The following is a 24,845-nucleotide window of genomic DNA, read 5'->3' as shown; positions in this document are numbered from 1 at the left end:
GCACTCTGTTTCTCTCTTTCTGTCTCAAAAATAAATAAACATTAAAAAAAAAATTAAAGAGGGGTGCCTGGGTGGCTCAGTCGGTTGAGCATCCGACTTCGGCTCAGGTCATGATCTCACGGTTCGTGGATTCGAGCCACACATTGGGCTCTGTGCTGACAGCTCAGGGCCTGGAGCCTGCTTCGGATTCTGTGTCTCCCTCTCTTTCTGCCCCCTCTTGCTCACACTCTGTCTCTCTCTCAAAAATGAGTAAAGATTTAAAAACTTTTTTTTTTTAAATTAAAAAATACTAAAGTAAACTCTTTGAACTCCCTACCCTGAGATCAAGAGTCACATGCTCTACCCATTGAGCCAGCCAGGCGCTCCCTCTGGCTCTCCTTTTTGTTTTCCTCAAAGAAGATTCCATACTGAAACTTAATATATAAGAGATTGGTGGCAGTAGCGATCCCTAAAGCCCTTTCAAAGATTATTTGCATTTAATATTATTTGAAAGCCCTTTTGTATGAGAAACCTACTGGTAACTGATTCAGTGTTCTTTTCCTGACATCATGTTCTCAGAAAACAAATGTTTATAATTATTGTAGATGATTAAGTGTTACGTAGAATTTGGATGATCATGTCATTTTTATTCATTCTGAGGCAGCTTTGAGAATGATGGGTGTATTATTAAATATTAAGCTGGGAAAATAGGTGTGAACCAGGACTGTCCCAAGTAAATCTGAACACATGGTCACACTACATAGACTGTGTTTGTTCACCTCAGGCTTGACAGTAGGTGAATTAGTGACTAGTAGACCAGTCACTCTCTTTCGAGTCATGTTTACACTGGAGCAGGTATTACAAACATTGTTTTTTAACCTTATGCAAGTCCAGAATTGGAAAATGGCTTCCATTTCATACATCAGTTCTGACCAGTTGGTTGAGGGGTTGCAGAAGCGCTCAGGCTCTTGCAGCAAGGGATGGGGGGAAATGTAACAACTGACTGTCAGTGTTTGCTATGAGTATAAGATAAGGGAGAGGTGGCCTATGTTGTTAGCCAAACCATGGCAGGTCAGATTAACCTCTGTGGGCCTCCGGTTCTTATTTGTAAAATGAAGAGGTTGGACTGGATGTCTTTCAGGTGTCTTGGCTCCTCCCTCTCTCTCTGTGACTCAGTCCCTTTGTTGCACACAGTTTGTGCTGTAGTCTTCTTCACAGATGTGGCCATGGAGGGTGTATTTGCAGATGAGCTCCAATTTAGCTTTCTAGGCAATAAAGTCAGAAAGTTAAGTTAGATTCCAAAAGAAGGTTGTAACCGATGTCAGTGGTTTAGGAACTGATTCCTGCCCTGTGACCACCTTCCACCTTCCCCCTTCCCCCTATTTGATAGATGATCCAAGATTGTTTATTTTATAGAGCATCACTTTTATTGATTACTCCATTAGCACTCTCTTACCAACATATTTACCTTCTACTTGATTTCAGAGGTATTTTCTCTCATCAGTGTTCAAGTCTGTAAAAGAGTTGGTAGCCCAAGAGGTTGAGGTTGAAATTAATGATCATGACTCTAGTCTTTCATTATGATATTCATAATTTTTAAGAATCTTTTTATTGTCTCCCCCTTTGAAACTGAAAATTTATCTAGCACCCTGTTAATTGGACCAAGTAAGTAAGAAGTATATAGTCCACTTTTGGGTTATTTCAGGCTTTGCTAAGTCAATGCTTGCTTGTATTTCTTGGTCTTCATGTATCTGTAATTCCCCCACTCTCACCCTTGTGAGTCATAAGCACCCCAGTGGAACTTTCTAAGAGATCTTTAATAGCAGGAGACCATTTTGCCCCGGGGGAGCCTCCAGAGCTCTTGGTAAAACTAAAGAGATTTGTAGGAACATCTGAGGCCTAGATATACAAAATTTCCTCACAGTTTCAATCTGTCTCAAAGGTTTCAATGTTAAAAAAGAAAAAAGGGTTTTGTATTAAATTGCTTTTGTTTATTTAACACTAGATTGGGAATCAGAAGACCTGGATTTTCCTCATGGTTCTTTTCTTTTTTTTTTTTTTTTTTTATGTTTATTTATTTTTGAGAAAGAGAGAGACAGCATGAGCAGAGGAGGGGCAGAGAGAGAGAGAGGGAGGCACAGAATCTGAAGCAGGCTCCAGGCTCTCAGCTGTCAGCACAGAGCCTGACGTGGGGCTCGAACTCACCAACTGTGAGATCATGACCTGAGCTGAAGTCTGACGCTTAACTGACTGAGCCACCCTGGCACCTCCTCATGGTTCTTTTTCTAATACTTATATGGCTTTGGGCAAATCCTGGCCTTAGTTTCTTTGTAACATGGGATTTCATGGGTGAAGAATCCTCTGCATTCTTTCAAGCTCTAACATTCTAAGAGAATGCCCCAGATACCTCTTCTCAACTTTGGGAATCTGGTTTGAAAAGTATCTGCCTTCCATCAACTTCTGTTCTTTTCCCTTACCCTCCCAGGGTGGTGGTGGCCAGTAGAGTTGACCAGGTCTGAGAAATATACCCCATGTTCTGCCTACAGGTCAGGGGTCCTTTCCCCAAGAATGGCATCTTCTAGCATACTTCTAGAAGTAGTATAAGGTTTCAGGGAGGGGCGCAGAACCCCATGTTTGTCTATTGTGAGCTGTGCTGAGCTCATGCCTACTTTAGCCTTTCTCATTTGCTTTAGCAGATGGCCTGGGTTCTCCAGTAATCCTGTTTTATTGAACTCCATAATAACATTTGGGTCTAACAAGTCCATTTCCCAACTGTTGGACCCAGATAATGGATTCGGTTGACACAGTGACCACAGAATTTCTCAGGGAGGGAATTCCTACGTGCAGTCAACAACTCTGTATGTGTAGATGTACCCAGTCGATGGAGGAAGCTTGTTTTGCGATGTAAGCCTGGCAAGATGAAGAGAAAGATAGGAAGTGAGCACAGGAGAAGTGTCATAACAGAAAGCCAGGTAGAGATTCAGGTAAACTGGGACCTGTCAACTAACCTGTTATTGTTAAACAGTAGCCTCCCAAAGCCAGGTGTGCTTTTGCCCCAGGGCTGAGCAAGATGGCTTATTGAGTTTGGGAAAGAAAATGTCAGAATTCGTATTTCTTTTAAAACCCTTTAAAATTTTTATTTTTGTGTTTTTAAAATCTATATTATACTCCAGTACAATAAAAATCCTCTTAGCTCTGTCTCCTACTTTTTACCACCTAGCCAAACCACCACGTAGACTATTCCAGCAGCCTTCTTCTGACTGGACGCACGCATCCAGCCTTGACACCTGACTCTCAACATAGCCATCAGAGTGAGGGAATTCTGATGCTCAGATTGCGTCATTTCTCTCCTCAAATCCTCCCACATCACACCGAGGAAAAGCTGAAGTCACAGAGTGGCATCCTCCAGGTCTCCTCCACTCACCTATCTGGCCATGTCTCCTACTGTCCTCCCTTGACGTTCCTGCTGCCTGTGAGCATCTCCCCTAGAGATCCTCATGCCCACCCCTTTCAGATCTTTACTCAAACGTTACCTTTTCAGTGAGTCCTTTCCTGACCGTGCTGTACAAACTGCTTATGCCATATTTCCGGTCTCCTTTCTTTATTTCCTCTCCATGGTACATATCCCTTATACCATATATTTTATCTTTGTATAAAAATAAAAACTTATGTGTAGAGGAGATAAAAATAACAGGGCAAAGCTTTTTGTTGTTTTGTTAGCTTGGTTCATTCACTAGTGTAACTTTGGCACTTAGAAACAGTATAAGGCACATAAGTAAATGTTCAATGAATATTTGTTAAATGGCTGATATAAATATGTATGTGTGTCTGTGTGTATATCTAAATGTTCAAATGTTTTTACTCATAAGGTGCTCAAATAAACAAACAAAAATACTATTGTAAACACAGCTCCCATCTGTACACTGGGGTATTGGATTTCCATTCAGACAACATTCAGAGAAATTTTTCTTCCCCATCGAAAGATAAAAGATCACATATTGTCTTCTTTCCTGGTTATATGTCTCCTCTATCTAAATTGAACTTTCAGTGGTGGGGATGGGTTAGCACTGTAGTTGGTTCTCAGGGGTTCCATTTCTTTATAGGGAAGGTATCAGAGTGACACTAGGGAAAGGGAAATGTGGACCCTAAATATCATGGGAAAGGATGCTCAGACCCATTGCTAAGTGGACCTCTTTTATGTATTCCAGCAATCAAGGTCAGTTTAATGAACCCCATCTCCAAGGTAGTGACTCTGATAGAGTCCTCTGCTCCCCGTCTTTCCACAAAGGATAAGAACAGGTGCAACAAAAGAGTTAGAAACCAGACAGCAAGTTGGGAAGGAGATAAGACAATAATCGTGCTTCATGTTATTTAATCCCGACAACATCTCTACAAAAGAGTGGCTATTACCATTCCACTTTATAGATGGGGAACACGAGAACTGAGATTTGAAGTAGTCTCTTTAGGGCCTCATGACTCCAGTGTTCACATCTGGGCAAGCTTGTCTCCACAGTGCACATTCTTAGCTGTCATGCTTCTGGCCTCTTGAGACAGGTGTAGTATCACAAGAGGCCCTTTTCTTCATGGAGCTTGTGGTGGTTACAGATGGTATTGCATGCCTTGTGCATGGAAGGCCCACATCAGATATTTACTGAATACAACGTGGCATATGAAACAGCTCTCAAAGTAGGTATAGTGCAGGTTTAGACTACATTGTGGGGGTACTTCTTAGGAACTACAGAAGTCCAGAGATGGGCATAGTTACTAAGAAAGGCATCAGGGAGCTGGAGGGAGTCCAGTGATCCTTGAGGAAGGGAACGATTTTAGTGTATGAGGGTGAAAGACATCCCAGGTGAGTGATGTGCCATGTACCTGTCAGGTAACCTGAAGACTGGCTTTACTGAAGCAGGGGGTTCATACTAGGAAAGCATAAGAGGAAAGAAAGGAAATAGTCAACATGCATCCTGGATAGAAATGGTATTTGTGTATTAACAAATCTTTCTTACTTGGCTTCTGATAGGTACTACGTGTCCTCTCCTGGAGGCATAAATTGCGTCTGGGCAAAACTCATTATTTCCATGTGTTGTGTAGGCATGATATTTGAACAATGACTTTGTATTGCTATCTTGTGCTAAAAAGTATTGATGCATAAGGTGAGGTGTTACCTTATGGGTCTTTCTGTCTCTACCATACCTCCTACTTGAAGGGAATATTGTACACATTCTTGTTATGGCAACATTTTGTGGATAAACATGTATCCTGGAGTATTGAACTTCATTGAAAGAGGCTGGATGGATGGTCTTCATGGTACAAGACACTGACAGATTAATGTAGTAGGTGTGGAGAAGGCCTGTTTTTAACCTTTAAGTTTTTATTAAAAATTACTTTAAAAATCCAGACTATTGGGAATCTATAGAAAAAAAATGATTTCATTTCTTAAAAAAAATCAATTGTGAGAAAAAAAGAAAAAGAGGGAGGGGGTGGGGGAAATATATACATCACTGAGAATTAAGTCCCGTATAAACTAACTGCAGTGAATAGATTTAGGTTCTGATTCAGACAAACCTAAAAAACACATTTCTGTTAGACAATTGGGGAAATTTGAATACTGCCTGGTTATTTGAAGATTTAAAGTGTGAATACGGTATTGTGGTTATGTTTAAAAAGAAAGTCTTTATCTTACAAAACAAGAAAACAAAACCACAAAACCTTAGCATTTGTCCAGGGCACCTAAATATTTTAGTGACTCACTCTTTTGGGAAGCTTTTTTTTTTTTTTTTTCAGTTTACTTCTTCCTGTTCTCTTTGTGTCCCTTCTAAGCTTTCCCCTCTCATCTCAGAGAATGTCTTCAGTAGAGTTGTTAGAATCCTTGATTGTTGGAAAGCACACAGTTGTGCCAGTTTTGTTGCCTAAATAGGCAACTAACTGAATTAGTTGTGAAACTTACCCATCTATTGACTTAGTTTAAGTGGCCTTCATAACTCATGTTAGATATTTGAGTATCTGCCTTAAAATCACATCTCTGATGCCTTTTTGAAGATCTAGATTTGGCTATCCTTGTACAGTTATTTCAGTGTGAGGTATGTCCAGGGGAATTTAGTTATTAGAGTTGTCCCAAATCACTTTGTTATATTACTTTTTCCTTTTTAAATTCCAGTTAACATACAGTAATATATTAGTTGCAGGTATAAAATATAGTGATTTAACATTTCTGTAGGTCACCCAGTGCTTATCACGATGTTACATTACTTTAAAACCATGTTTCCATTTAAACTGAGTAGGTTTAAAAAACAGCAAGCAGTTATAAGGTCTCAGTTTTAATGACTGAGTTGCCACGCCCCTTTTCTTACCTGAACAGAAAGTGAATGTTGGTTATGGCCCCCAAGGATTTCGGTGTTGCTTTAGGCATGCTGAGATATCTGTGTTTATTTCTACAAGTGTGAAAACCCTTCCCTAGCCTTCTTGATGGAGTGCAGATTTAAGAATAGACCGGAGGCTTGAGAAATGGCCGGTTGCAACTTGAGTAAATGATATTGTCATGTGTAATTTAGAAGCCAGATGACTTGAGTTTGGGATGCTCTGGAGCCTCAGTATACTTAAGTCTTGGGGCCCATGAGGTGAGTGTAACATTTAGTTGCTAATGCTACTTTTCTTAGCAGCCAAGAAGAAACCATTTTATTTTGAGGGGCTTTGCTCTTTAGCAAAGAGTCTTCTATCAAAGTCCCACGGCACTCTATTACTGTGTATACAATGTTTTAAAATGTTATGACATCTCATTGAACAATTTCCAAAAAATATTACATGGGAATGGCACAGTTCAGACAATACCTAAGTTGCTGTCTGCAGATCTAGGCTATAGGCACATCTCTTCTCCTGACAGTGTCTCATACACAATTGTGACAAAACTTTTCTTGAATGTAAAATGGGTATAATAATACTTACTTTACACGGAAGTTATGACAATCCAGCGGGAAAAGTCTTTGTATAGCAACTGGTCTATAGACACTCAGTACATAGTCCTTGAATTTCTGGTTGGTTCATTTGTCAAATTAAAGATTAGTTCTCTGGGTTCAATTTCCGCTCAATGGGAATCTGATTTTATTATTTTTTTTGTTTTAAATTTGTGACCATTTATCTGGTCTTTTTTTTTTTTTAATCACTAACTTAAACATTGAAAATGTAGAAAATTTTCTGTTTGTTTTATTCTTGTGTGAAATCTCCATACTTAGATTTGAGTTGTAGCATATTCGTTCCTACAACTTTAGGAAGTGCATTTTTCTTTCCTTTTGGTTTTAACGAATGAACTGATTTAGTTTATTTGATAGAAGGATTTTATGTTTAAGATAGATCTAGGAGAATAAATGTGTGTTGAAAAATTCTGAGGAGTTTGCAATCATTCTTGATTTAAGTTGTCAAAAAGAACTGAAAATTACTTTTAAGAATGCCACTTCCTCTTCACAGAAGTATAAAACCATGTCTTTTTGAGGAAGTGCGTAAGAACAGAATCGTTGATAGTTGATAGAGCAGCCTTCATAAAAAATCATCATGGGAGAATTTCTGAGAAACATTGGTGTAAAATTTCAAGTTTAGAATGAATGTACAACAGGATAGAAAGCCATACATTTCTCTGAAAAAAAGTGTGATTAAAAAAGTCAGAAAAAGGATTCCTTGTAAAAAGTCACTTTAATTTGGAGTCTTTTTTCCTTTCAAAACCGTAGAATGCTATTTGACAAGATGGTAAGTGAAACATCATTGGATACATGTGTATGTTTTAATTCTTTTTTTTTTTTTAAGATTCATTTTTTTAAAGTAATCTCTATACCCAATGTGGGGCTTGAACTCACAACCCTGAGATCAAGAGTCTCATGCTTTACTAACTGAGCCAGCCACGTGCCCCATGTATTTTTTTTAAAGTTTATTTATTTATTTCAAGAGAGGTGGGGGGAAAGGGAGAGCGAGCGAGTACGGAAGCAGAGGAGGGGCAGAGGGAGAGGGAGAGAATCCTAAGCAGGCTCCTGGGTGTCAGCACAGAGTCCAACATGGGACTGGAACCAACAAAATGTGAGATCATGACCTGAGCTGAAATCAAGAGTTGACTGCTTAACCTACTGAGCCACCCAGGTGCCCCAGAGAGAAATATATTTTTAATTTTTTTTCAACGTTTATTTATTTTTGGGACAGAGAGAGACAGAGCATGAACGGGGGAGGGGCAGAGAGAGAGGGAGACACAGAATCGGAAACAGGCTCCAGGCTCCGAGCCATCAGCCCAGAGCCCGACGTGGGGCTCAAACTCACGGACCGCGAGATCGTGACCTGGCTGAAGTCAGACGCTTAACCGACTGCGCCACCCAGGTGCCCCAAGAGAAATATATTTTTAAAAAAGGGGAGGAGTTGCCTGGGTGGCTCAGTAGACTGAGCATCCAATTCTTGATTTCAGCTCAGGTTGTGATCCTCAGGGTCATGGGATTGGCCTGAGTGGGGCTCCACACTCAGTGTGGAGCCTGCTGGAAATTCTGTCTCTTCTCCTTCTGCCCTCTCCCTTGCTTTCTCTCTCTCTTTATAAAAAAAAAGGGGGGGGGAGGAAGGAACTGAGAATGGAGGGAGGCTGACCATGGCTGACCATGTTACTTTCCAAGGTGAATGTTAGAGATGCTCTTGAGCTTTAAGCTAAAGTAGTCATCACCTGTTATACTCTGCTTCTAAACTAGTTTTTAACATTGCTCTTCAGCAACACTGACACTTATTTCTTGGAATTCTAGGATTGGAATAACCAAAGTGGAGGTTGTTATTTAAGCTACAAAAGCAATGACCAGAGCTATGTACCCAGAAGCCTGGAAAGAATCAGGCTGATGGTTATTTGACCCATTCTGTGGGTTCTTGCTGCTGATATCGAACCTTTTGAATCAGTGTAGTGACTGGCAGATAAGAAATTATTTTACACAGTGGGAAGGCAGGTATTGGGGGCTCCTGGGACTAGTAATGAGGTTCCTGTGACATCTCTGGTTTTAAGTGCCTCCTGCTTGTCTTTGTGAACGGAACTCAAGAAGGACATTTCCTTATCACTGCTTTATCATTTCAATGAGCTTTTCCAGACATCTAATTCTTACCTCCGATTCTGCCAGAACTGGCTGTGAGACCCTGGCAGTCATTACACTGTCTTTAGGCCTCAGTTTCCTCTAAGGAATGAGGATGTTGGTTAGATGAGCTGACAGCTGTTCCAGTCTTTGATGGCTCTCACCCAGAGGCTGGCAAACTACTGCCTACAGGCTGAATCCAGCTCGAGGCCTGTCTTGCAGACTGTTAGCTAAGAATAGTTTTTATGTTTTTTTTTTTTTTTTATAAATTTTTTTTTTCAACGTTTATTTATTTTTGGGACAGAGAGAGACAGAGCATGAACGGGGGAGGGGCAGAGAGAGAGGGAGACACAGAATCGGAAACAGGCTCCAGGCTCTGAGCCATCAGCCCAGAGCCTGACGCGGGGCTCGAACTCACGGACCGCGAGATCGTGACCTGGCTGAAGTCGGATGCTCAACCAACTGCGCCACCCAGGCGCCCCTTATGTTTTTAAATGGTTGAAAAAGATCAAAAGAATAATATTTTGAGACACATGAAAATTATTTGAAATTCAAATTTCAGTGTCCATAATAAAATTGTATCGGAGCAAATCCTCCCTCATTTGTTTATGTATTGTCTGTGGTTGCTTTGGGACCCCGAGAGTGGAATTAGGTAGTTGCCACAGAGATTGCATGTCTGGCAAAACCGAAAACTTTACTGTCTGGCCCTTTACAGAAAAAATTTGCCAACCCCTGCTGTACCCCAACACAGATTTGGGACCACACTCTTCAGATATCAATACTACACTCTTGTTATCTTCGTATTTCCTATACTGTACTTTGATCTAGATTTAATTAGATTAATATAATTCTTGCTTTTATTATTTTATCCAGGAGAAAGTAGAGGCTTAGTTAGCTTACTTGGTTATGTTTTTAATTAAAAGGAAAAATCCCCTTTAAAACAATAGTTTGTTTGTACTCAGACTTTTTTTTCTCCCTTTAGGAATCACTGTAGAGAAAGAAGCCATATGTTTGTATTTTAAATCATTTGCCTTTTAAACTGGATTTTTAAACTCCAGATGTGGATTCAGGAACAGTTAAAATGTACTTTTGATGTTCTCAAAGAGCCATGATGGGGGAGGAGAACTTTACTTCTTATATTTGAGAGTGAAACAAATCTTAATATTTTCGATTTCCCATTATATGCTAAAAATACTATTTTTAGTTTCTTTGAGTAGACACTCTAGATCACTGTGGGGATGGAAATGGCTTTAATCTCATGGAGAGCCAACTATAGCAACTGAATGAATGCATTTTGAAGATACACTCAATTACTACAAATGGAAATTATAAAATTAAAAAATAAATATCAATAATATCCACTTATCTAACATTTCCCACTATTCTAGAAAGTTCTCTTTGAAGCTAAGTCTGCTAATTTCTGTGTGAGTTATGGGTTTGAGTGAGTGAGTGTGTGTGTGTGTCTGTGTGTGTGTGTGTGTGTGTGTGTGTGTGTGGTGTCCAGTGTTCACATCATTATAATTTAAAAGAGAATTTGTCTCCCACTCTTATACTTCCAAAGTCATTTGAGTTATTCTAAAACTCCTTCTAGGCCTGGAGATTCTTTTGAACTTAGAAGAAGACGGACACCTTGAACTGGTTAGTAAAGGGCAGAAGGGAGGTCAGTCAGCACATGTGATATTTCATCTAAAAGTTAGCTTCATTTTTCTCTTTTGATTCTCCAGAGAGAAGGAATTAATGGAGATACTTGTTGATAAAGAAGATTTGTGAAGAAATTCATGTAGTGTATAACTTCAGAAAACATTGACAGTGACTCAGTACCTAAGCCAGCTGAAGACCTCCAATGTTTTCTGAACAATATCATAAAAATCTGGAGGAGACAGGAGGTGAACAGAATGGTAAAATTCCCATTTTTCAGAGGGAAAAACTGAGATGAGTGGTTATTATTTGGTTTGCCCGACTGTTAGTGGGGGTAGAGATCTTGTTTTTCTCTGCTCAGTCTGAGATGCATTTCATTTGCCTATCCTTTTCTTAAACAGCACTTGTAAAATCACATGTCATTTCTATAGTTATATTTAGGATGTAGCCTGAAACACTGCATAAACACCCTGTGATAGAATACTGAAGTCTGCTGCCTAGGTAATTATTATGTGGGTCTAGTATCATATCATTTCCATTATCTAGATGAGAATGTATCACACACTTCAAAGTTGGTCTAGAAGAGAGAGCCCATTGTGTACAGGGCCAAAAGGGTTTTGCTTCATGGTTGCCCTCTGGGTGAAAAACTTTTTGATATGCAGAAGGCCATGGAACTTCGTTCTTGTTTGAAAACACTTGTAGCTGGTAGTTGTGTTGAAACACTAAGGCTTTCCCACACTCTCACCCCCAAAGTACCTCTACGATGTACTCTGTTTTCTTATTTAGAATTTTATGAGAAGTATGTGAAATTGCCGTCTGAAGGGAATGTTTGTCACAGAACTGCCTAATCTTTAGATGTGTCTAAATGCAGATGTATCTCAAGAGCACTTTCATTTTCCTTCTTACATGGAAGGAGGCAAGTTTCTCCGTGGAGCCTCTCACTTCTGGTTTTAATCCGTTTTTAGCTCCTTGATTAATGTGTGGCTTGGGAAGGCTGGAGCTAAGCCATTTATTTGCTGTTCACTTCTGGGGGAAAATGTTTGCACCCCTACTTTTTAGTATGCAAGGCTGTGGTTCACTCGAGTTTAGGTTAGCAAGGACTATTGAATGAATGAATGATCTAGGGCCAGTTTCTGCTGCTGTGTTTCCTTCTTCCCTGCCTTCACTCTCAGTTCCTTACTGTTTTACCTTCTTTCCTCATCCTGCAAACTTTACCACAAAGACAGGAAGGATAGAACATGATTAATTTTTTGTTATGTAAATAGCCTGAATGTAAGGATTGAAGGTAGAAAATATTGCTGAGTTTTTGGTGGATTTTTTTCTTAGTACCTTGTTAAATGTATACAATCAAGAATTATGTGGCTGAGCAGTACCTGGGTGGTTCAGTTGGTTAAGTGTCTGACTCTTGATTTCGGCTCAGGTCATGATCTCACTGTTTGTGGGTTCAAGTCCCACATTGGGCTCCACGCTGACAGCACGAAGCCTGCTTGGGATTCTCTCTCTCCCTCTCTCTCTCTGGCCCTACCACACTTGCACTTTCTCTCTCAAAATAAATAAATAAACAAACAAAAATGAAAGAATTGTATGACTAATAGTTCAGTGTGTCATGACATGAACAGACCTGAAACAGCTCCCTCCCTCTCCAGTCAAGAAAATAGAAAGAAATGTTTGCTTATTATTTTATCTTATTTTTTTGTAATTGCAAGAGGTTAGACTGGCTTTAACTGGGACAGTCACTTACATAGGAAGTGACTTTTTTTTTTTTTAAGTTTATTTATTTTGAGAGAGAGAGACAGGCAGAGAGAGAGGGAGAGAGAAAATCGCAAGCAGGCTCTGCATTGTCAGCATGGAGCGCAATGCAGGGCTCAAACTCACAAACTGCGATATCATGAGCTTAGCTGAAATCAAGAGTCAGATGCTTAACCTACAGAGCCACCCAGGTGCTCCAGGAAGTGACTGTTAATGTGGGTTCTTGGTTTAAGTCTCTAGTTTAGTTGAGCCCAAGGGAAGCAGAATATGCTTCCCACCACTGATCCTGGGTAGACAGAAGGGAGGGCCACCCCAGGCCATCTACTGATGCTTATGAGCACCTCTGCAATGTTTTTACCCCCAACTTCCACTCCCAAAAGGTTTTTGCAAACAATGTATCCCCTTGCACACTTTTTAGGTTGACATCTGAAGTTTTCCATCATAAAGTTAGAAAGGTACAAAGGATATATATCACTCCTGGCATAACGTAAATATCGACTTTTAAAATGAAAAAGGTGATATCACTGTTTGGATTGTATTGAATGGAATTTAAACGCTGTTGTGATTTGATGTGCCCCATCATCACTTACAAAACACACGAGCAAGCTCTTCCTTAATAGGTGGAAATTTTACATTGTTCCCTTTTCTCCTTGAATTCAATACTTCCATTCCACTTCCTCACACAGAATTTTATCCAAATATAGTACATTTAAAAAGCCCCAATTATCCTCTGGTACTTTGCAATAAAAATATGATCCTAAGGTGCTTAGAGTTATATAAATTCCTGGATTGAGTTTCTCTTTGTACTAATTATTATACTACTATTTATCAAAACATAAATATATCCCAAAGATTGATAAATTATTAGTAAAACATGCACAAGTTAAACATTCTTATTTGAGGTGTGTTTCTTGATTGTTTGATGAGGCTTTGTTTCCTGGTTTAAATTAGTTCATGATAAAGGAAGTTAATGGAAGGAAAGGAGGTGTGAATTAAAGGAAGTTCTCCTGACTCACATATCTTGAACGTGCCCTTTCTCTACCAGACATTTTTACACCTTAGGGACAATTCCCTTGGTCCGAATCAGAATGGGTGAGAAGTAAGTCTACTTTTTGAGGGAAGATGGTGAAGAGGAAAATGGGAAACAACAGCAGAGTGATGCCTCAGCCACAAACACATGACTTTTAGCAATGTGGACATATGGAAGTGGAGGTCTGGAACTTGATACCCACAAAATAACCCGTGCCTGCAAACCTCTTGCAAAGTCTTCATGGGCTCCAGGGGTCCAAGGCCGCCTGGGTAAAGCTCACTACTCTAGAGAGGCAACGTTGGATGGGCTGATGTCCTCACAGCTGGTGGCCTGCATTCCCCTGCCCCTGTAGCCCCATCAGTTGGCCAAATATGGGTCACTGGGTCACCTCAAGTGTGAATGACAGACACACTAGTCAAGTGTCTTAGGCAATACAGATTGCTTTTGAAGGCTGTGCTTGCATTTTTGAAAAACTAGACTAATATGTGTTAAAACTTTAACTTTTGAAGGTAAGGTGGAGGGATATGTAGAGGTCTTTATATATGTTCTCAGTTAAACATGTTGTAAATTAACTAGCCTTTAATTAACTAATTCATTAACATTTCTTTCATGATCTCTGTGGTTTTTTTTTATGCTTATTTTAGAGAGAGAGAGAGAGAGAGAGAGAGAGAGAGAGAGAGACAGAGCATGAGTTGGGGAGGGGCAGAGAGAGAGGGAGACACAGAATCCGAAGGAGGCTTCAGGCTCTGAGCTGTCAGCACAGAGCCTGACACAGGACTTGAACCCATGAACCATGAGATCGTGACCTGAGCCGAAGTCAGATGCTTAACTGACTGAGCCACCCAGGAGCCCCATCATGATCTTTGTGTTTCTTCAGGACAATTATAGTATGTCAATACTTGATGATAAGTTGGTTTTGTGTGTTTGAATATTTGGGCAGCTTATCTCTGCAACTTTTGAAGCTTTATTTGGTGTTCATGAAGACTTCCTCTTGGGCATGTTGAATCAGGTCTCTACGTGCCCTCCTTATGTTTCACTCTGTGCAACTGATTGAGTAATAGCAGGATGTCAGTAATGGTGTTCCTCATTAGATTTTAAAATTTAATTAGAATTTGATGTATTGGAAAGCTAATTTCTTCTTTTTTAAAAAAAAATTTTAATGTTTATTGTTTTTATTTTTGAGAGAGAGTGTGTGAGCAGGGGAGGAACAGAAAGAGAGAGGGAGACAGAATCTGAAGCAGGGTCTAGGCTCCAAGCTGTCACCACAGAGCCTGACGCAGGACTCCAAAACTCACAGACCGCGAGATCATGACTTGAGCCGAAGTCTGATGCTTAACCTACTGAGCCACCCAGGTGCCTCAGAAAGCTAATTTCTTATATTTGAAGACCCAGATCCTGCTCTATACCTGATCTTTGACAAACCAGTTGCTTGCAGGAGTACATCTGACAACAACTTTTGTTTGTTTAATTCCTGAATTGGCTAACACGTCCCCTGATTTTGTAAATTGAGAATTTATATTCTACTGGGCAGTTACTTTACAAAAAATGAGGTGAAATATCTGGATATAAAATTCAGAGTGATGTATGTTTGCACGTGTATGTTGAATGGATCTGTCTGGCTTTTCCGTGCAATGCCGCAGTGCTTCACCAGCGTTGAAAATGGTTCTTCGAAGAGAATGCTGGGATCTGATGACTAGCATTGCTGGTTCCTCTCTTGCTCAGCTCCAGACCAAACAGAAACATGCATCCTCTGCCAAGTATTCTGTGACGTCACAAGGCAGGCCCTACAGCACCGTGGCTTTTTCTTACACTTTTCCTTTTTGGGCTGCGGGAGATTTAACCTCTTTCTTGACTCTTCTGCCCCCTTTTTTCAGTTAAGGGGTAGCTATTAGAGTATATAGGGCATCCAGTAGTATAAAATCCTTTTTAAAAAAATAGATTTTATTTTTAGAGCAGTTTTAGGTTCACAGCAAAATTGAGCAGAAGGTGCAGAGTTCCCTTATACTCGCTGCCCCACCTCACCCCTTCCATCCCCCACTATTTACACCCAGTGCCAGAGGGGTGTGTTTGTTACAACCGCGCACCTGCGCTGACACATCATTATTATCCAAAGTCCATAGTATACGTTAGGGTTCCCTCTTGGTCTCGTACATTCTGTGGGTTTTGACAAATATTTAATGACATATATCCGCCATTATCGTATCATACAGAGTAATTCCACTGCCCTGAAAATCCTTTGTGCTCTGCCTGTTCACCCTCTGTCCCCCCTAGGTCCTGGCAGCCACTGATCTTTCCATTGTCTCCATAGTTTTGCTTTTTCCACAATGTCATGTAGTTGGATAGATTCTTTTTAAAAAGGATATAATAGGATAAGAAAATTTGGGAACTTCAATGAATCTCAGAGAGTTTCTATTATGTGGCCTTTTCATGCTTATCAAAATTTGGTATTTTCCAACAGTTTGAATGGAAATCAACTTGTTCAGCTTCACAAGCAAAAAAGTACTTTGCATTGTTTAAAGTCAGCTTAGATATTTCTGGGAGAAGCAAAGAGAAGCATTAAAAAAAAAATTCAAGGTGGAGGAAGTAGAAGGACATTGTTTTCTGTCCTTAGAAATTCCTTGAAGAATTCTTTAAGTCAACTTCGGTTGCCATTTTGATAGCATTTTGGGAGATCCTGGATTAAATAAAAAGGGATTGCTTTCAAATTGAGAGAACTGGGGGCCCCTGGGTGGCGCAGTCGGTTAGGCGTCCGACTTCAGCCAGGTCACAATCTCGCGGTCCGTGAGTTCGAGCCCCGCGTCAGGCTCTGGGCTGATGGCTCAGAGCCTGGAGCCTGTTTCCGATTCTGTGTCTCCCTCTCTCTCTGCCCCTCCCCCGTTCATGCTCTGTCTCTCTCTGTCCCAAAAATAAATAAACGTTGAAAAAAAAACCAAACAAAAAAACAAAAAAAAAACCAACAACAAATTGAGAGAACTGGTATTAAATAGAAACAGGCTCAGGTGGAAGGTGGAACTGGAATCTATTGAGGCAAAGATGTTTAGAAAGGATAATGTCCTTTAATGGTGCCATTGGGGAACCCTGTAGAGCAGCAAATGTAGACCAGGTGCAGTGGTCAAATGGAAGTGTTCTCTCCCTTGTGCAGAACAGGTCAGCTTACCATTTTACTTTGTAAATTAAGGGGTTAGTACTCTCAGACTCTCCCAGAGCTAGCTGTGGGGTCAGGCTTTTCATGTGGGAGATGGAATGGTTGAATTGCTTGCACTGGCACTCAGTGATGAAGCTGGCAGAGGGTTCCCAGAAGTGACTACACTAAAATCTCTTCTTTTTATCAGAATCTGATACTATGTCATTTTATTGATTAAAAACATTTTTTTAACATTTATTTAATTTTGAGAGACAGAGAGGAGCAGAACATGAGCAGGGGAGGCTCAGAGAGAGAGAGGGAGACACAGCATCTGAAGCAGGTTCCAGGCTCTGAGCTGTCAGCACAGAGCCCGATGCGGGGCTTGAATCCACAAACCAAACCATGAGATAGTGACCTGAGCTGAGCCGGCGCTTAACTGACTGAGCCACCAAGGCGCCCCATCATTTTATTGATTTTTTAAAAGCTCTGTACAGGTTCTCTATCAGCCATACATGGGTTTTTGTGTTCTCTCCTTTTTGTTTTTCTATAATCCATTTAACCAGGGTTTATTTTGCAGGAACTTGTGAAGGGGGCATGCCCGAGACTAACAAACAGTCCAAGTCTTTAGGGCTGTGACACTAGGCTGTTAATAGCGTAAGAGACTCTTGGTGGTGGAAGTAAGTCATAAAGCCACAGAAGGGTGTAGGTTCTTGTGAAAGTAAAAATCTACTTAGCATGTTTATGAGAAAGGAGCGGGAGTCATTGCTCCATTAGAGCCAAGCAAGCATTAAAGCTCCAACATCCAGCTAGACTATTTCCCATAGTTTAGCAAATCACTTTAACCCATGGCTTCCCACACTTTGCACCGTTGTATCCAGTTGCTCTATCACAGGCAGGGCTACTGTGTATGGATCATGACCCAGAAGAGGAACAGGTTGGAGCTCCATGCCACTGGTAGCATTTTATGGCATTGGACCTGCTCCATTGATTAACTCTTAGCCTCCATGGTCCCAGCCACATTCTCACAGGAGGAGGGTTTGTGGAACTTGTTGGTGGACATTTTGCAATGTGACTCACCAGGGGCCATAGGCCTTATGTAACTCAAACTCTAACTTTTCATCACTTCCTGCAGAATGTGTTGTAGAAGGATTGAGGGATTTGGCTAGAGGCTGGTGGGTGATACTCAAACTCACTCAGGATGTGAAGTTCCTGGGTGGGCTTTGAGATGCACATTTCTTGGAGTGCCACAAAACTGAAATTTCACCACTTCTGTCTTATGAAAAAGGCCCTGCTTCACTAGCAGAAAATAGATTTCTATTGTGGGTGTTGCTGGTCTTTATATCTTAAAATTTAACAACTTAAAATTGTGTAAGGAATCATTTCTAGGATTTCATTTAAATATGCATGTAGTTTTTGACCACACGTTGCCTTAATTTCTTGTGAGAACTTGTGGTGGTAGGTTGCTAAGGTTGTAGAGAAATTAATGGGAAAGTTACAAAATACAAAAGAGTAAATGCCATATATCATTTTATGATGATGATATTATTACTATTTTTTTATTTTTAGAATTAGGAAAAGGACTCCATTGTTCAGTTTTCGTGGTAAGGCAATTCGGACCTGGTCGTAGGATATGGATATTCTGGGGGAATGATAGTTGGAAACCTCTAGAACGAATTGCAGGGAAAGCTCAGAGAAATCCTGATAGCCTGCCAGAGGCCCACGGGACTTTCATTCATTCTCTTCATGCAGTTCTTTGATGTTGTTTGTAAATGCATTTCACTAAAGTGAGTTGCATCTCTTAATGTCTGTCCATGTTTGGAGGTACTTTGGGAGTTGGTCTTATATGAAATGAACATGTTACACATTTGTTCATGTGAAGTTACTTTATTTTCTCCAGAGAAATGTAGATATTTCAATAGTATAATTATATGAAAGCATCTTAGCTTTAGTTTGCCTGTACCCCTCAATCCAGCAAGGAGACAACATCCTGGACATTTTTTTGGAGATAACTGGCTTGCAGTCAATTCATTTTCTTCCTCTTGGCGAAATGGGAGTTACTTTGCTTAATTAAAACCGGAAAACCATTGTCAGCCCTTGTATAAGGCACCAACCCCTAGGTAGTTCACATCAAATTTCTTTTGAGGCTGGTAATTTTCAAAGCCAGCAATAGGATGTAAAGTAAGTCTTTTGCTGAATCTAGCAGCAGATGTGTTTGGAAAGTGAGGAAATGATGTTGCTAACTTGCTAACTGTATTTTGAGGGATAATGTGATGGGGTGTAGTTTGACTGGTATTTCCTCTTTTAAAGAAATGCAGGCAAAGTTTTTCCTTGGAATTTAAAATGTATATATTACTCTAAAAGCCTCCTGGGAATTTGAAACTGCTACTTGCTTGCTTATAACTTTCCCTCATTTTGTTCCCAGCAGTGGAAGGAAAGTTTAAATCTTGTTTCAATCTGTGGTAAACTTTCTACAGCATGATACTTGTTGGTCAGTGTTAATTCTAAATCAGTGTTCTGTCTAAAACCGTATAAAATGATTCTGATACAATTGTAGACACTAAAACGTCTACCATGTTTTCCAGTGGAATGTTTTTACTTGGAGGCATTGGAGAAAGGCTGAAGGGGCATGGGGAGGGACTGTTACTGCTCGTGTGTGTGTGTGTGTGTGTGTGTGTGTGTGTGTGTGTGTGTATTTTGAATGCTAAACTGAGCTCAGTCATATATGAAGATTGGATAAAGGTAGTTCAGTTCAGAGAGTTCCAGGTGGGGATGTTGGAGTGGTTTTGATGGAGCACGATGAATCCTGGGTGTGTGGGGCAGATCCAAGGGCCACCCCGGGAAGACGAAAGGCATGACGTTGGGAATTTTAGCAGGTTTGCAGGAGAGGGATTGAGCCCAGCTTTTTACTTTCCTTTTACATCCAGGGAGAGTTTTCCTTTTACATCTGGGGAGAATGAAGATGAAACAGTTGGAGTGGAATGAGCAGTAATTAAAATAGATGGTGGGTAAAATGGTGGAAGTGGGTAAGTTCTTTGAGCAAGAGGAGAAGCCAGATGGATGATCAGTGAGCGAAGCCCCTACTTTTCTATGCACAGAACACTAGGGCCTCTGCTTTTATGAATTAAAAACATAGCAGTTTTCAGATGATTACTTGGCAAGTTAACTAGTGGTGCTCTATATCTGTTTTATATCTGAATTATTTTTATAATTCTCTTGGTAGTTTTTTTTTTTTTTTTTTTTTTTAAGAGAGGGAAACATCATTGGAATACTTCTATGGAAGAGTATCTTTTGTGTAAGTTTCTAAGTGTCACTCAGATTCCCCCTCACCCAGGTTCGTTTCTCCCACGTGGAGACTGGTGGGAGAGTTTGGCGACCCCTGTCTCAGAACTTGGTTACCCTTCTCTAACACAGCCCAGGTGACACCAAACTATACTGTTTAAATTTCCTTACAGTAAGACCTAATCAATTTAAAAAGCCCATTATGATGAATTCCCCTGGGAACAAACAGAATGGCATACAATTCATTTTTCCACTCAATAAATATTTATTGAGTCCAGTATATTTCATGTCATCTCTGGGCAGAGCCCCTAGATATAGTCTGTATTGACATTTCAGTATTAATCTTTGTGTTTCCATATAAAGCAATTCAAATAAGAACTAATAGTGAAACAATGACTAGCATGGTGTGCCTTTTTAATTATAGTAAATATTTAATGTTTCCCTACAAAAGAATTGTGTTCATAATGGAAACTCAACTATTGAAAGCCCAACAAATTAAGTACTTGGATGACAATAGTTGTCAAGAAAATATGTATTTTAATAATTGGTAACAATTTCTCAAGAAACGCTTCAAGTAGCAATGAAGTCATTGGGATCCCTATTACCAAAGTGGATATTTAAAATTACATTTCTCTCTTGCAGCTGTGTTTACAGCAATAAAGGGGCAGTAAGGGTCGGGGGAAGGTAAAGCTTGGCAACTGTACCAGGCTTATGTAGGCCAGGGCAATGTCTGAAAAGGGAGGGGTGTGGATCTTGGTATGGAGAGATTTCCAATATTGTGCTATTCCAAAAAGTAGCTCAGTGATATCAAGATTGTATTCACTTAACTCCAGCACCAAATGTGGTGGGTTTTATGGAAGGGAAAACACCGTTAATGACTGTCTTTCCCACTTGGCCGCATCTATCTGTGGACAATATGCTGTATCCCCAATTCATTGAAAGGAAAGGAATGTTATTCCTGGAAGTATTTTTATGAGCCTGGAGAGCCCATGTTGTGAACAGAACCAGGGCTTAGGAATGAATGTAGAGAAGATTCTAGTAGTCAAAGACTTTTTCAATAAGGAAAAACATAATCTTAGCTGGAGAGGTTTAGGAAGATAGTAGCAAGGTAGAATAATGGAAGCAGAAAGGATAGATATGTTGGGAATGGATTGGTAACATGCAACTGTTAATTGTAAGTTAACCTGTTAATTAAATTTTTTTTTCAACGTTTTTTATTTATTTTTGGGACAGAGAGAGACAGAGCATGAACGGGGGAGGGGCAGAGTGAGAGGGAGACACAGAATCGGAAACAGGCTCCAGGCTCCGAGCCATCAGCCCAGAGCCTGACACGGGGCTCGAACTCACGGACCGTGAGATCATGACCTGGCTGAAGTCAGACGCTTAACCGACTGCGCCACCCAGGCGCCCCAGTTAACCTGTTAATTAGTGGTTGACTAACATGGGTAGCTGTGTTTATCAAGCGATAGTGATACTCCTTGGCAGCTCTTAACTTTTTCAGCAGTCAAGGCAATGAAAGAACAGTTCGTGGCCCACTGAAATGCCATCGGTGTGGCCTGTCAAGACCGTGAACATGGCACAACAGCGGCTGAAGGCTTCCACACTCCGTCTCTGCCTCCGCATAATCTGCCCCAACCGACCTTAAACCGTGGAGTCAGCTCGAAATCTCTCCATTTCTCTGTTGAGTTTGTGGTTCAGGCACAGGTAACTGAAAACAGATGTGCTGAGTGCAAACGGCTAGCGTTCCCGTTGAGCTCTTGGTGATGGGGGATGGGGAGCCAACTGTGCCTTTTGCAAACCTTTGTGCTTTTGTTGTGTGTGCAGTTTTCCCATCTCAGCAGTCTCAGTCCACATTCTAGCCAGATGCTTTCCTTTTTGTTTCTTGGAGGCACTGCTGCTGAGGTGGAGGGGAGCCTAGCCCCCTTATTCTTCACACTAATCTTTTTTTTCCCTGTTGCCGGTTTCCTGTCTGTAAACTGCACATAGCCTCCTGGGACCCAGGGTGATTTTTTCCAACCTAGCAATCACCTCTTATGATTCTTCTGTTAAACACTCATTAAGCTGTTCAACAGCCCTAGGGACAGAGTGAATTGGCAGACCTGTCACATGCCCGGGGTTAAAAGAGAGGGCAGTGATTGGACACCAAGGAAGAGAAATCAAGATGGTTTAGAGACAGAAGTATAGCATAAACCCTAAGTCCTAGAGAGGACCGAATTCTTAGGGTGCTGATTGCTGAAGTGATGGCAACAAACCTCAGGGCACCATGAGAGGGGAGCAGGGGAGATGCTGGGGAGGAGGCAGTGTTCCCGGGGTTCACAGTCCAGCTGCGGCAAGGTGGGAGCATGTGGAAGCAGAGAAGCCACAGTGCAGGACAGCCCGTGTACAGGGCGGGCCTGTCACTCTCACAGCAGTCAGGAGATGGGGGTGAGGAGAGTGTCCAGGGAGGGATGTTTCCTGAAGAGCAGCTTTGTGGAGGATATGTGATTTGAGCTGTTGTTGTTGTTGTTTTAAATTTTCTCAGTGTTTATTTTTAAGAGAGAGAGAGAGAGACAGAATCTGAAGCAGGCGCCAGGCTCTTAGCTGTCAGCATGGAGCCCGATGCGGGGCTTGAACCCACAAACCATGGGATCGTGGCCTCAGCCGAAGTCAGACGCTTAACCGACTGAGCCACCCAGGTGTCCCGACCTGGTTTTTAAATGCCTCATGGTAGAAGATTGACAAACTGGGAAGAAAGAGGGTGGGGACATTTGGGGTGGAGCTCAGCAAAGCAAGAGAGAAGAGGTGGGGGTCTCTGTGCAGGATTTCCAGGACTGTTTTGACTGGAGCAGAGGGTTTGCACAGGAGCTGCGGGAGGTGGATTGGAGAGAATGGACTGCGGTGTGCAGGCCCCTTGGAAGATGTCTAGGAGGTGTGGATTCTGAGCAGAGCCACGGAAGACTTGATCAGCTGTGTGGGTTGTGCAAAGTTGTGTTTTAGGACAAATAATCTAACCATGATATACAGTAGAGAAGCAATGACTTATTTACTGCCTAGACTGTGCGATACAGTTTCTCAGCCATCTTCCAGTTAGAAATGCATTTTCACTGTGTACAGGCAGGCATTGTATTAGGAAGTGACCCTCACAGTCTTGTTAGTTAGGAGAGGGAAATGCTTTATCACGTTCTCTTAAGTCCACAGAAGCAATATTTTATCAGTCTTTGAAATGTGGTCTGAATGATGGATATGCAATCGTCTCTTAAATACAGCACTGCTAAGCTCAGCCCTGCAATCATGTGGTTATGAAATATTACCCAGCCTGAAACCAGAAGAAAAAACCCTTGAGCAGCCTGACCTGCTCACAGCACACCATATGAGAACCTAACCTTTGAAGGGACATGGAAAAACTGGAGACTGCATGAAATGCAAATGAGAATTCCATGTGGAGACATTCTCCTCTCCGAGTTTTTGGTATTTTCTTCTCTTGAATGTTTGCTCCAGACCACACCACCTGTTTCTGCTCCAAATGTTTCCAAGGCCAAAGGTCTCTGCTCAGAGATTTGAGGCACTTGCTTGCTGCTGACCCGCATTTCATCCCTGAGGGAAGGGAAAAGGATGAAGAGAAGATGGGCAGAAGGGACTTTTAGTCTTTTTGGTTAATAAAAGTTAGGGCCACAAAGCAGTGCCTTGATTGGAAATCTTCATCCAGAAACGTCTGGTCTCCTGGCAATGTACCTGGAAGTTGGAGGGGCCATGGGAAAAAGGTATAATACGTTGGTGTTAGTCTTGCTCCAGCTTAGCAGAAGAAATTCGCATTGCCCACAATAATGCACAAAGTAGTTTGGTCCTGCCTTACCTGCATTATCTTTGCCAGGTCAGCGTAAGGCTGATCCAAAAGAAGTCTGAAGTCTGATTTTGACTGGTTACCACTGGGTAACCCTGCTGAATGTGGCTGGTCAAACCACAGTTTTATTCATTGCAGAAGCCAGGTCTTCTTCAGACTGTGGATCTGGGGTTTTCATCATGGCAAGACCATAAATCAACAGAGGGAAGGAGCAATGCAGAGCCAGTGAATTTTCCTTAGGGTCCTGCAGACAGAGGAGTAGCCATTCATCTGTCTCTGACCTGGGACCTCGTATCCCCTGTGACATATTCTGACTTCCCCTTTGGTTCACCAATCTCATTTCACACTCATGAAAAGTGAAAGTCTTCTCTGTTTTCATTTCAGTCTCTTTTTCCATGGATAATGTAGTAGCCATTACACGTTGGCTTATAGTTATAGACTCTTTATTTTATATATATATATATATATATATATATATACATATATATATATGTTTATTTTTGAGAGAGAGAGCAAGAGCACGTGAGCAGGGAAGGGACAGAGAGAGAGAGGGAGACACAGAATCCGAAGCAGGCTCCACACTCTGAGCTGTCGGCACAGAGCCTGATGTGGGGCTCGAACTCACGAACCGTAAGATAGTGACCTGGGCTGAAGTTGGACGCTTAACCGACTGAACCACCCAGGCGCCCCATATAGACTCTTTATTCTTAAGTGATATGACAAATCACTGATTTAAAGCATACATGGAACTTACCCTGTGTTATTGGGGGCCCCTCCACTGCTTACTGTGATTGCCCCACTCCCAGGTCACCCTCAGCTTCTCTCATCTTCCCACCCCTCCTACCCCGCCTTTCCAAAAGGCTCTGGAGATATTCTAGGTGGTATGGTCCCCAGGTCTGCGGAAACAGCACCACTGCAAATTGTTTGAAATGTAAATTTTAGGGCCCTATCCAGAATCTATGGGCTTTGGAAACTCTGGGGGCCGGCCCAGCCTTCTGTGTTTTAACAAGCCTCTTAGGTGATTGTGACGCAGACAACATTCTAGGTGTGTGTGTTTTTTTAAAGTTTCTCTTTAATGTTTATTCTTGAGAGAGAGAGAGAAAGAGAGAGAGAGAGAGAGAGAGAGAGAGAGAGAGAGAGAGAGAGAGAGAG

General features: G+C 41.3%; 1 protein-coding gene and 1 long non-coding RNA gene across 2 annotated transcripts in view; one reads left to right on the top strand and one right to left on the bottom strand.

Moving 5' to 3' along the window:
• ANKRD44 (ankyrin repeat domain 44) overlaps positions 1–24,845 on the top strand; it is a 330,752-nt gene that overhangs the window by 6,022 nt on the left and 299,885 nt on the right. The window lies entirely within an intron of this gene.
• On the bottom strand, positions 19,808–22,108 carry LOC121030868 (uncharacterized). The gene is made up of 2 exons (XR_005790447.1): positions 21,292–22,108; positions 19,808–21,057 (listed from the first exon to the last, which is right to left on the bottom strand). It is a non-coding gene; the product is annotated as an uncharacterized LOC121030868 (long non-coding RNA).

Source organism: Herpailurus yagouaroundi, unplaced genomic scaffold (genome assembly GCF_014898765.1).
Source record: "Herpailurus yagouaroundi ecotype Mexico unplaced genomic scaffold, PumYag 140, whole genome shotgun sequence".
Classification (NCBI taxonomy): domain Eukaryota; kingdom Metazoa; phylum Chordata; class Mammalia; order Carnivora; family Felidae; genus Herpailurus; species Herpailurus yagouaroundi.
This window is presented reverse-complemented; position numbering and strand designations above follow the sequence as displayed.